This window comes from Lactuca saligna, chromosome 5, assembly GCF_052625555.1.
Source record: "Lactuca saligna cultivar CGN05327 chromosome 5, ASM5262555v1, whole genome shotgun sequence".
NCBI classification, from domain to species: domain Eukaryota; kingdom Viridiplantae; phylum Streptophyta; class Magnoliopsida; order Asterales; family Asteraceae; genus Lactuca; species Lactuca saligna.
In genome coordinates this window covers 289,877,374-289,891,491 of record NC_136421.1, presented here as the reverse complement: position 1 = coordinate 289,891,491, position 14,118 = coordinate 289,877,374, and positions in this window count along the sequence as shown.

Here is a 14,118-nt window from a genome sequence, read left to right as displayed (position 1 = left end):
AAAGGTGGGCTAGATGCATTTCTCTACTGTAACCAAATTTAAGAAATAAATCATAACAACTTTATGACAAAAATGTTAAGAAAGATATTAATATGGACAAAGTATTTACATAAACAATTTGTAACATTTCGTTGAAAGTGCTTGTTCTCATTTATTTTTAAATCCCGGTAAAGCATTCATTTACGTACCTTGTTTTCTGAATCCTGATAGAATCTCCCATATAATACTGACTTCTTAAGTATCTCCAAAGAGTAGATAATATTTCTCCCAATTAGTTGTTAAAAAAAGCATTATAACATTAATTAACCCAAAAAATAAATGTATTTAGTGGGAAATGAAGATGCCATGAAATTACGAAACCTTATGATTATCTTGTCTCAAATCGGCTTCTCTAAATAGCCTTACACCTGAGGAAATGGTGTATAAATTCTTGTAAGCTTTTTACCACTACAGAAAGATATAAAGAATGATTACAGGGAAGTGAGGAAAAAACGGAGAAAACACTATAATTTATTATTAAATGTTACTTGAAATGAAAGATACAAAGAATAAAGGGTTCTAATTAGGGTCTCTATTTCCTTTTTCACTCCGCCTCCTGCGTTGTCTCTATTTCGTGCTTTGAAGCCCCGTGAACGTTCTCCACGGAGAAATCGGAGCCTAAATCGATTAGCCCCATCGATGTTATTCCATCTCACTCAAAGACAAAGCATCTATAGAAGGTCGAGGATATGGTAATCCATAACCCTAATTTGGCGGGAGTTGCCAACTTCACTGGAGACAATCCGACGGAGGCTACTTGATTAGATGAAAAATCTACTGATTAGGTAAAGGAATGAGTTTATGGTGTTGCAAAAGGACAACCATTGATGGCGATGATGGTGATTTTTCTTTCGTCTCTAGGGAAGTCGAATACTGACGGTGGGCGATGGGTGTGTGTGCGCGTGACATTCAAGGTCTGTTCCGGCCGGTTAAACAACCTTAATCGTCGGCGTTACCACCTCCGATCTACGCTATAACAGCTGATGTTTCCTTTAAATTCTAATAAAGAAGAAAGAGAGAAGGGGTCAGATGTACAAAGAGAAGCCGAAGAAGGAACCACAAATATGTTGGATGTGATTTGGCGTTTTCTCATTTGGAGCATACCATCTTAATATTGAGACAGTTGATTGAAAATCGGCAATGGTGTGAGCGATGATCGCTTGAGAGAAGAGTGAGAACGGATGAGAGAGAAACAGAAGAAATAAGGTCAAAAAAATTAGAAGAATCCGGAAGTTATTGGATAAAATAGACGGTAGGGAAGGAAACAAAATCGAGGAAGCGATGTAGATGAGTAATCCGGAAAAATACGACAGACAAACACGTGGAGGAAGAACCGACAAAAGCACAGCTAACGACCGACATAAGAAAACCCTCAAATTAAAGGGAATAAACACGTGTGACATAAAAGGATGGAGGCAGAAAAGAGATGGATTTTAACATATGTACATAAATAAAAGACCCATTTTGCCAATTCCTAATGCAGTTTACTGTTAAATTTTAATAAAGTGACAAACCAATTGAAATAGAGGGGCCAAAATTGACAAAAAAAAAGGGGGTTGTTTACTGTTGAAATCTTTCACAAGTTTAATATATATATACACACACACACTAGCCGTTACCCGCGCCAAGCGACGGGTGTGACAATGGTAGTTGAATGCTGAAAGATGAATTAGACCCAAGAAATGGAAACGTCAGCAATATATATCCAAGATTTGTGAACATAAATTGCGAGATTTGGGGAAATACGGAGATAAAAAATGAACCGGGTCAAAATAGCCTAAATATAGAGGATAAGAGATTTGACATTTTCAACTGTTGACCATATGTACTCTACTCTTTTTGTAATGCATAAATTGATTTTACAAATGCATTTGTGTTTGTACGACTTAAAATTCAGTATTTGACCAAAATATTTTATAAGGTAATTAATATATATATATATATATATATATATATATATATATATATATATATATATATATATATATATATATATATATATATATATGGGTAAAGTGAATATACCTAACAACCTTATATAAGCTTAGGTACCTAACCACATTATACTATATTGTTTTGCATTATATTTCCATTGCAATCATCTAAGGTTCTTAAACTTCAACCTTTAACTTGATTTACTTCCAAGATTTTCAGACATTCACCATTGTATTCCTCCTACACCATTTGATTTGTAACGGTAGTATATGAAGCCTACCAGGGGGTCTCCGATAGAAAGACGTCATTTGAAGGAAGATAATGGTGAAAGTCCAAAGATTTTGGAAGCAATCAAGTTATGGGGTTGAGTTTTAAGAACTTTGGGTGATCAATGAAAATATGATACAAAATTACGTAGTATGATGTGGTTAGGTACCTAAGCTTATATAAGGTTGTTAGGTATATTCACTTTACGCTATATATATATATATATATATATATATATATATATATATATATATATATATATATATATAATAATAATAATAATAATAATAATAATAATAATAAAATAATTACTTTAAATACGTAATTCCAAACAACCCGGCTCTACATGTTTCGGAGAGTTATTAATATATTATCTACATTGGAATATTTTAGAAATTTGTATATGATATTTATTTTTAATCGCAACGAAACGTCATGATTGTTATAGTTGAGTTTTACAAAATTTGTTTCGAATAGTCTTTAAATCCTTGTTTTTGTATATCAATATATGGAATTAAATATCCTTAATATTTTAGTAGACTAAAGTGATATTTTATTTAAAAAATGGAAATTATTTTGTATCAACTTTAATGTTTGCATATGTTTTACAAACTAATTGCATACCTTATGAGAGTGAAAACGTATATAATTAAAACCCGACGAAGAGTGTTTCTAAAACTGGAGTATGAGAGTGAAAATGTATATAATTATAACCCGACGAAGAATGTTTCTAACGCTAGAGGGAATGATGTCATAAAAGTTACATTTCATTCACCGCCACGTAGAAATCATCTCACCGTTTATCACAAAGGTATGGATTCATACCACACCCAAGGTGTAGTACCAAACTTTTGAGTTATTTTATTTTATTTTATTTATTTATTTTAATAGATAATAAATTTCACTAGTTGTGTTCCAAAGTTAAGAAAATCATCCAATTACAATCACCGAAGTAGTACTCCCTTCCTAGGCCACACTGCACCTCCTACCACACCCTTACCGCGATGGTAGCGGTGTTCTTGCACACGTGACACCAAAGTACGACAGTGACCGCACCTGACTCCTTCTAGTCTAAGAAGAACGATATTAGTTTCAACTATAACTACCTAAATTGTACTTTATTTTTATTTGTATTCTAGCAAAGTTATTATATTTTGGTAAAAGTTTAATAAAGAACCATTTTAAATATTAGAACTAAGGAACAATTATATTTCCATTTTATAGTTTATTCTTTATCGAAAAAAAAATCTAAATTCATAGTTTTATATCTTTTTTCTATTGATATCAAATTCAACGTATTTCATTTTTATATATTTTTTATTTGCTCAGAAGATTCATAGTGTGAAGCTACAGTGTGAATCTGTATAGATTCATAGTGTGAATCTCTATAGATTCACAATGCAGATTCATAATATTAATCTGAACATATAAAAAAAATAAAAAAAAAATTGAATTTGATCTAAATGGAAAGAGGATAAAAAGTTATGAATTTATTTATTTTTAGTTTTTTTTTTATAAAAAATAATCTTTAAAAGTTAAGAAAATGTTGGTTCCTTAGTTCTACCGTTTAAAATAGTTTATTGTTGAACACTACCCCATTATATATTTTCCTTGTTTTCTTATATATTTATGGATCTAATTAATTTTTTATATTTAAGAAAATAATAATTACGAATTATATACTTTTTTCTGTTTATATTTCCATTATAAATTTACAATAATTTAGATTTCGGTTTTTCTCTAATTAGTGTTTATAATACTCAATTAATTTGATTGTTAGTTGTTATGAAAATATGATTTTGGATTGTAATTATACTTATAAAAGTGTTAAAAAAACAATTGTAAAATTAGAAAAATCTCTTTTCTTCTAGTATGAGTTCATTTATATATACAAAATTTTTTATATTCACTTCTAACATAAATTAAACATTGCATACCCTAACTATTTTCCTTGCATTTGTAAATGTCAATATATTTCTATGTATGGATAGTTTTTTTAATATCAACATATATTGCATGTTGTAGTCTGGTAGAGGCATGGTAGACATATACTTATTCGGCCAAATAGGAAGATGGCTTTTGTAATTGATTTTAAATGTATTTATGGATCATGTACGGTTTTGCCAAAGGGCTTGTAGTTCAGCGGTATCTTGTGGTGTCCTTCATGTTTGAAGTTGAGGGTTCAAGTCTCATCATAGACATAGGTGGAATAGGTGTTGTTAGTTTTTTAGTAGATTAGATTTGTCGGTATAAAAAAAATGTACAGTTTTGTAGCAAAACCCATTTGATTAGTTATTTAATGTATTGAATATCTCTCATATATAAGTAGAGATTTCGGTAACTATTAACATGTGATTACGATTGAAATTAAAAGTTGATGCATGTTACTATAGACGTGTTTCTAAATTAAAGTCTTTTCTAAATAAATGCAAATGTCTTTAAAACGTCTTGCTGTAAACATGAACCTTATTCTTTGGGTTTTGAATCGGAGCAAAGTTGTTGGGACTATATTTAATTGGAGCCTTAGAGGCATTTACCTTAAAATGGTGATATGTTTTCACTATAAAATTATTAAAATGTGTAAGGTGTTAGGGGTATCCATCGTACTTTAGAAACACCCAAGAAGTTACAAAAACAACAGCTATATTTGATACCCCTCACCCACAAAAGATAAAAACGAATAAAGGACTATGGTGTCATAAGTAAAGAAATCATGTCGCCGTGTGAGGGATGTCAAAGCGAACAACTATATAAACAAAAGGATTATATTATGCTGGATTAAAACTTCAAACCACCTAATGTTAATTTATTTGGAAACGTTAAATTTAATTAAACTCATAATGTGTTATTATTAAAAAACTTGCGAAGAAGTTAGGAAATACAATACATTAAGTAATGGAATTGCAATGATTGTGCGGCCAACTAACTTATTAAGGCCTAACAGATCTATTTGATATCCAAAAAACAAAAATAGATCTCAAAAAAAACGAATTAGTAACAATCAAATCAAACAACCCCGATTTCTTAATGTTAGTGCGTTTGTATGCATTTCCGGAAACACCACACAACCCAAAGCAAGGTAAAGGAAGTTGCTTCAATCAATTCCTAGGCGAAACTTGATATATGCATATCTCTAAATATTATTAAAAGATAAATCTTATGATATCATTTAAAACAATCTGGATCGTTGATTGTGTTTTCTTTATAAGTTTTACACCCTTAGGTCAATTTGCATACGTTACCTTGATCAAACAAGAAGTCAATCCGTTATATTAGAAAATTAAGTGTAGGAATTGAATGAAAATGATACTTGAATTCTTTCCAAAATTACAACTACAAAATTGGTTCCTTATTAATGTAAGCCTTAAATTTATGCTCTATTTCCATTCAAAATTGTTTTCCAAATACATTATATGTTGAAATCACGGAAACTATTAATTTTAAATTTCAAAAGTTTCGGATATTTTTATGAATCAATACACTTTCAAGCATGATATCTTCTGTTTTAAGTTTAAATGAGATCTCAATTGATTACCTGCTGACTTTCATCATATTGACTTGTATATATATTTCAAACCATTTTAATAATCGATTTACACAAACATTATATCATAATTCCCACGTAGAAAACAAATGTAAAAAAACTTCAACATTCCCTTCAGTCTAATTAGTCTCATAAATGTATGTATTTCTTCCTTAAATCATTTTAAACTGTAAGTTTGATATTGTTTTCGAAATTATATATTTTTACTCATTCGTATGGTTCTTTGTTGAATACTTATAATTTGGATGTATAATGTCCTTTTTTTTATTTTTTTTTATTTTGATGTTGTGTTCGGTTCTTGGTTCCATCTTTTTAATCGGTAACTATGATCCTATTTTCGAAAACAGTAAACTCAATGTTAAAATTAGATGTTATATATAATGAAATTATGATGTTACATGTGTGTGTATACCTTTGTAAAAACTCAATAGACAAGACAAGAGATGACATGATATAATATATCACAAGGGTTGTACAAAAGACATGAACGCCCTCATTAGAAAGTTTTTTTTATGTCTCCGGTAGTAACAAAATAAGAATAAGAAATATATCTTCTCAACAATTGATGTGAACTTTAAAGTCAAATATAAGCATGTTGTGAAAGATGAAAATAGGCTTTCGTATTCTTTTTTCAAAAAGAATCGGTACCATACATGGGCAGGTAAGAATGCACAATATAATAGAAGTTTGCACTCAACTAGAGTCAGCATTTGACCCTGAAATACCAAAAACGCCCCTCAGAACCTTCTGAAAAAAAAAACTAGGTATACTCAAGGACCAAAAATGTAATCTACTCTAAACTTAAGTAAAAAAAAATAAAAAAATAAAAAGAAAAATATAAATTTTGTTGTTATGCTATATGTTTTTTTAGTTTTGATTCAAAGGAAAAATGGTGATATAAAAAAAAAAAAAAAAAAAACTAATAGCTAGGCTGTTAACTTAGGCAATCATAAAAGTTTTATGAAACAGTGAAACAAGGTCCAAAAACTACAACCTGATTCTTTTAGGGACCAAAACCAAAAAAATCAACTAAACACAGGAACCAAATATGTAAATCACTAAAAATAAATGAAAAAACTTTTGTTTATACTGACCGTCCCCCCCCCCCCCCCCCCCCCCCCCCCCCCGTTTTGAGGTTATGGTGATAGATTGAGCTTCATCACTTCTACCCCTAATTTGCTCTTTGCTTTATAGTAAGGAATGTTCTTTACTATCACTGGATAATTTCTTGCACGTTCAGGATCCATTGATATAATCCCTGTTGTATTTCAGATTCAATAACAAAATTGTAATTAATTAATTTCTCATTGAAGTTAATAAATTATAAACTTATCTCACTTCCTGCTCATCCAAGTTTTCTCATTGCTATAGTATCATGAAGTTGATCATATCGCATATTTTTCTAAATAAGAAACACTAATATCATCAAAAGAAGCTATTTAAATTCGTAATAAAGTTGAATTAAAAAATAAGTAAATAAATAAATAAGAAATAGAAGAACCTTGTATCACCACCATATTTTATGTTTGACCTCATCACCATATTTAATTCCTCCCATAATTTGAGACATTATGATTAACCAAAATGCAACAATGCTTGGATCTTTCATGCTATCAATAATATGCTGAAATACAAAAGTAGAAGTTTTGAAGTGAGATAATTATTCAAGAGGAAAAGTGGTAGAATCGTAATTGGCATTTAACTCATAAGGGTTTTTTGTTTTTTTCATTATGTTGTAAGCTTTGCATGGAGGCTCGATAATTTGCAAAGTAAATAAAACTAAAGGGGTGTTTCTTTTTCCTTCATTAAACTCTATAGTGAATGACTATATGGATAAAGTGTTCTATACATAAAGATTGTAGATAAAGATGGAAAATAAAACGCAATGGATTATGAAAAATCACAAAAAATAAGAACCAAACCTAGGAACCAACATCGAACAAAAACCCTACTTTCTTTACTTCAAAAAAAATCAACATACCTGCACATACTCAAAATCATAGAAAGAATTTCACAAAAAAGAACGTTATTTCATAAAAAAAGGAGCGTGAAAAAAAAAGATGGTGGTAAACCGAAGAAGGCATATCAAAATCAACAAAAAAAACGAAGATATAAACATAAATGATGGACTTGATAAATGATTTCTGTCATATTATCCCTAAAATAAAAAAGAGGCCATCAATGAATCTTAACATTGTCGAAGATAGTGACAATAACTTAGATTAAGGAAAAAAAAGATCTGATATTAGAGATGAAGTGGAGGGAGATGATTAGCTTCGTTGCAGATTTATTGGTTATAGGTTCTTTATATTAAATATTGTGGGGGTTTTATGTGGTTCTTTTTAAAAGAACATAAATAAGTTGCTATTTTTTGAAATAAACAGTTATATTTCGCAATATAGCCATAAAATAACAATGTATTTTGAAAGTACATTGTTAAATGTTGGATTATACTTGTGTAGACCCATTTTCACGTATGGTTGGCTATATATAGTTGTTTTCCATGTCACAAGTAAAAAATGTTTGAAGGTACTTATATGTGACAAACAAGGTCATTGAACTAATAAAACAAAAAATGTTATCTATAAAGAGGTCCTTTAACGCTATACACACACACACAGATATATATATATATATATATATACACACACACACACACACACACCTATTTTAGTGTAATTTCTACACATTTCAATAATACCAATAACTCTAATTTTTTTATAATTATTTTGTAATATCTATAAAAATTTACATTTTATTTATGTGTTCCCCGCGTTTAACGCCAATCATAATCTAGTTCCCACTAAAACTCAAATAGTTTCCTAGGCGAAACTTCATATACGCATATTCCCACTAAAACTCAAACACTTTCCGAAGAATGGAAGCTACATGACACATGAAAAAATATATTTAACGGACTTTGGAACACTCATAAAAAATCATGTCAAATTTAAAATTTTTCAAAACATTTCAAACCATTAAACATTACAAAGTTTGTTTTCAAAATGGTATAATACCATAGTATCCTAGAAACACCACACAAATATGAGGAGCTGTACGATCACGCATTTGTCTTCCTGCGGTCCTCTGATGTACCTAAAACAAAAATTGAAACTGTAAGCCCAAAGCATAGTGAGTTCCCCCAAAATACAGATACACTACACATAACACATATACAAATAACAACATGTACTGGGTCCACAACTTTACAGACTGCATTATCCTTGTGCCCATAGTATGAGTTTGGATTGCCTTCCGGGCCCACAACTCACATCTGGATTGCCACCGAACCCGTAGTACGAGTCTAGTATGCCCTACCCGGCCCGCATCTTGTACTTGGAATGCTCCTTAGCCTACAGTACGAGTCTTGCATGCCCTACCCAGTCCTCAGCTCGTATCTGGAATGCTCCCAAGTCCTCAGTATGAGTCTGGCATGCCCCGCCCGAACCTCAACTTATATCTGGAATACTCTAGGGTTTGTTGGCTACCACACATAGCCGTATCACCTTAACCCAACCCACATAATATGTCAAAATATAACACAACTAATGCGCATACAGATAATCACATAATAATACAGGTAGTCCTACAGATCTACCCAATTGGCATAACAACGAGCAAGCAACACTAACTCATACTCAACACACTACCAACTACTAGGATATCATATCCTATGGGTTGGCATTGGTGCCTTCGACCCCTTAGTATAGTGAGGATAACTCACCTCTCAACTGTCAAATTTAAGTGATAAATCAAACTCTCGAACCACGGCCACGAACTCCAACACTTATATTTACCATAAGATCTTTTCCATAAATTCCAATTTACCAAAATACCCCAGAAGTCAACTAGTCAAACCTTGGTCAAATTCCAAGTCAATGGTCAAGGTCAATAGTTCATGTTGACCTGACTCGTCGAGTGAAGTTCATTGACTCGTCGAGTCCTTCCTGAACTCGAGAAATCGTGAAATCCCCAGTTGACTCGTCGAGTTTCCCTGAAACTATTTGAGTTCATGCATGGCCAAAAGTCTGGGAAACCCTAGCTAACTCGCCGAGTCACCCTACTGACTCGCTGAGTCCATGCAGAATTCCTTGTACGACAATCTTCATTGGACTCGTTGAGTTGGCCATGCAACTCGTCGAGTACCTTCAATCCTTTCTCCATTCAGATGCTTTTTAAGCCATTCTAAAGCTCCATATTGCAGATAAGCTTCCAAAGCCATGTTTATCACGTGAAGTTGCAAACTTTACGTGCATGCAAAGCTTTAAAGGCATAGAATGTCAAATCCAAGCTTGTATGGGGTTTAACTCACAAGAGAAGGTTCATACTTGCTAAAGCTAGATACTTTATAGACATAGAGACCAAGGTAAGTTCAGATCTAAAGTTGCAACTTCAGATCCTAGCCCATGCCCAAAACGACTAACATAAATATGCTAGAAAATCCCTAATCTTCAACATAATGAGATCTAGAAGGAAAGAAGGTCAAGGTAACGACTTTTTACCTTCAAATTGATGCCAAAAAGCAGAAGAGTCAGATCCACGAGTTCCTCTTGCACTACCACTCATATACTTCAAGTCTTCTCCTTGGAAAGCACCTTCCAAGCTTGAAAATCACACAAGAATGGGGAACACACATGAATTAGGGTTTATAGACACACAAAGGGGCTGTAAAGGAAGCTAGGGGAGGCTAATGACCCTTTAAATAGGGTGCAAAACCCCGGAACATTAGGGTTTCATCCTTCAGCTCCAACTCGATGAGTTGTTTATTTAAACACACGGTCAAAGGCATTCTTACTCGATGAGTCAGGGCCTCAAACTTGTCGAGTAGACCTTTTAATATGAAAAATTAAAGCTGTAAAATTAATACCTGGGAGTCGGGGCGTTACAATTCGCCCCCACTTGAACTAGACTTCGTCCTCAAAGTTCGCCGCGGTGAACATCTCCAGATAGCGCTCCAGCATCTCAGCCACGGTACCTTTACCAAAGGTATCTCCTTGTTCCGTAGAACCTTCACCTTCCTTTCCAGAATAGCCACAGGTCTCTCCACATAATTCAGGATCTCATCGACCTGGATGTCATCCAATGATACTACAACCTCCTCGTCTAGTATGCACTTTTGCCATTGTGAAATGTGAAAAGTGTTGTGGACCTGACTGAGCTCCACAAAAATATCTAATTTGTAAGCTACCTTGGCAACCCTGGCCATGACCCTGAATGACCCGATGTATCGGGGACCTAATTTCCCCCTCTTCCTAAAGCGGATCACACCCTTCCAGGGCGAGACCTTCAGGAGTACCATGTCACCGACCTGGAATTCTAACTCTTATCGGCGTCGGTCGGCATAACTCTTCTGTCTTTTCTGTGTAGTTTGTAACCGTTGTCTAATCTGCTGAATCTTCTCAGTAGTTTGTAAAACTACCTCTGACCGACTTATCACTCAGTAACCAAGCTCACCCCAACAGACCGGTGTGCAACATCTCCACCCAAAAAACAAATCAAAAGGTGGGGCACCAATATTTGAATCATAGATGTTGTTATAGGCGAACTCTGCAAGGGGTAGGTGGGAATTCTAGCTCCTACCGAAATCTATGACACAAGCCCTCAACATGTGTTAGGGTGCAAATTCATGCTTGGATGAGGCTTTACCCACTTGTGTGTGTAATGAGTTGCCTTTCCTTTATAAGGAAGTGAGTGGCACTCATTTTATGTAAGGAACCATTTTGAGTGTTAGACTATGTAACGCCCGTAGATCCGGGCTAGTCAATTTTGAGACGATAGGCGTCAAAAATGGATTTTTGATGAAATATTATTTAGAATGAATAATCTTAACTAAGTTATAGTATATGTTACAAGGTTTCCGTGCATATAAAGAACGCCGAAATCCGAGTTATAACGAAGAAGTTATGACCTGTCGAAGTTTCGCGATAGAACCGGAACGATGCTGAATGACGTAAAAAAAGTGAATTTATCTTAGAGTGATATTTAGCCTTATCAATCTAAATGAAAGTCGAAGAGTTCGTTAAACCGTGAGCGTGCATAAAAAGAACGTCCAAATCTGACTTCGTATGAAGAAGTTATGATTTTTCTAAGTTTCAGCTTAGTAGTGTGCAGCCCGAATACTCGATTTGAGATCGAGCGGTTTTTAGCTGAAACAATCTAAATGAGAATCGAAGATCTCATTGTTAGTAGTAAAACGATGAAAATTTAGGCGATAACGGACGTCGGACGAAGAAGTTATGAATTTATAACGAAGTTTTTCTGTCCCGACCTTCTAAAAATAAATAATAAAAATAAAATTCAAAATTAGCCAACGGAGTCTAAATGAAAGTTGTAGAGTATGGTCTGACCTATGCGTGGATATAAAGAACGTCGAAAAAGGAGCTCGTATGCAAAAGTTACGCAATTTAGAAGTTCGACGAGTCAAATTACGCCCAACGTAATTTGAGTACGCCCAACGTACTCAGAGGGGTGCAACTTGTCTGACCAATACTCGAGTGCCACCAATTGACGCATGTAGTGACGTCAAAGTACGCCCAGCGTAACCTAATTACACCCAGCGTAATCCCATACCCAGCATCCTATAAATAGAACTCGAGATCAGCCATTTTCCTTGCGATTTTTCTTCCCTTCTCTCTAAGTTTTGCATCGTTTTGCATGCCAATAATATCTCGAAGCCCCGGTATCATTCCCGAGCCCCGAAGCAAGTCCCGAGGCCCCGAAGATCCCGAGAAGTGCGATTCCGGAGCCGAAGTTCTGAGCCCGGTTTTTGTGAAGATCTTCCAGATCTACGGAGAAACACTACTTCTGCAAGCCGTAGTGCTGCCCGATCATCTTCTAATCAAGTGAGTGTGTAGTTACTTTCTTCTAACGCATAATTATGAAGTATTTTATACGAAATACGTGTTATGTGTATATATATTGTGGTTTATATGTGTGAGTGTGCGGTTACTCTCTTCTAAACACATAAATATAAAGCATTAGCTATGAAATACGTGCTATGTGTTATATATTAATTGTCTATATGGGATGGGCTTGGAATTGATGTTTTTATATGGGTGTTAAATGATTTAAACTATATATGTAATTTATATCTTCAAATATGCTGGGTAGAACATGGGTAGATGAAATAGTTGATGTGTGTTGAACGAATGTGATAAGAGAAAGGTGAGGATATAATGGTGATGATAATTAGGTGATGAGAAACAGGTGATGATGATTAGGTGATGAGAAATAGGTGATGATAGAAAGGTGATGATAATTAGGTAATGATAAATAGGTGATGTGAGATGAGAGGAGATACTATAACCTTGACCGGCGATGTGGAAATTTGGCGATGTAGTCATCTACCAGAGTATAGATGGAGACCACGGACTATTCTAGATGACCCCGTGTAAACACCAGCAGGCTCATAACCTGTAGGTGATGAATTACGAGTCCAGACGATGTTGTGGCTACGTATTCATGCGATGATACTCTAACCCTTACTATGAATTACGAGTCCAGGCGATGTTGTGGCTATGTATTCATGCGATGATAGTCTAACCCTTATTATGACTTACTAGTCCAGGCGATGTTGTGACTACGTATTCATGCGATGATCCTTAGGAAAAAGTCCTTAGGAACAAACATACAAGGAAATGTGATGTAAGGAGATGAGGGGTAAATACGATGTAGGAGATGACCCTTAGGATAATTCCTTAGGGAAGGTACTTAAGTGTAACATACACTTTAGTAACCTTGTTTAATTATCATGTTTCATATGATTGTTAGTTTAAAAATGAATATTATTATATATTATGTTGTTTTAAACGTTTAAAGTAGGTAGTTATAGTAAAATAGAATTGTAAGCGTTTAAATATATATATATATATATATATATATATATATATATATATATATATATATATATATATATATATATTATTTTCGGTATGGTTTTAAGCGTTGATTTCTAACGAAATAGGTTTATAATATTTGAAGTTAAACTAAGTTTAGAATCATTTGGAATGTATTAGAGGTGATAGGGAAGTCTTATGTGATTCCGATCAAAAAGTCAACTATCGGAATTAACGAAAGTATAACGTCTAAGTTAAAAATAATTAAATCTGATTTTATTGGAAGATCTTTTCTGGGATATTTTTATTGGAAGTTGTAAATTATCTCGTTAGAAACGTACAGGCGAAAACCTCATCGAAAACGGAGTTTCGAGCGAAAAGTTATGCAATTTTTAGTGTTTAGGGGTAAAACGGGTACCCAAACCGGGTCAAACCCGACCCAACTCGGGTTTTTACCCATTGAAACACGATTTTGAGTCATTTTCCTGCCATTTTCAG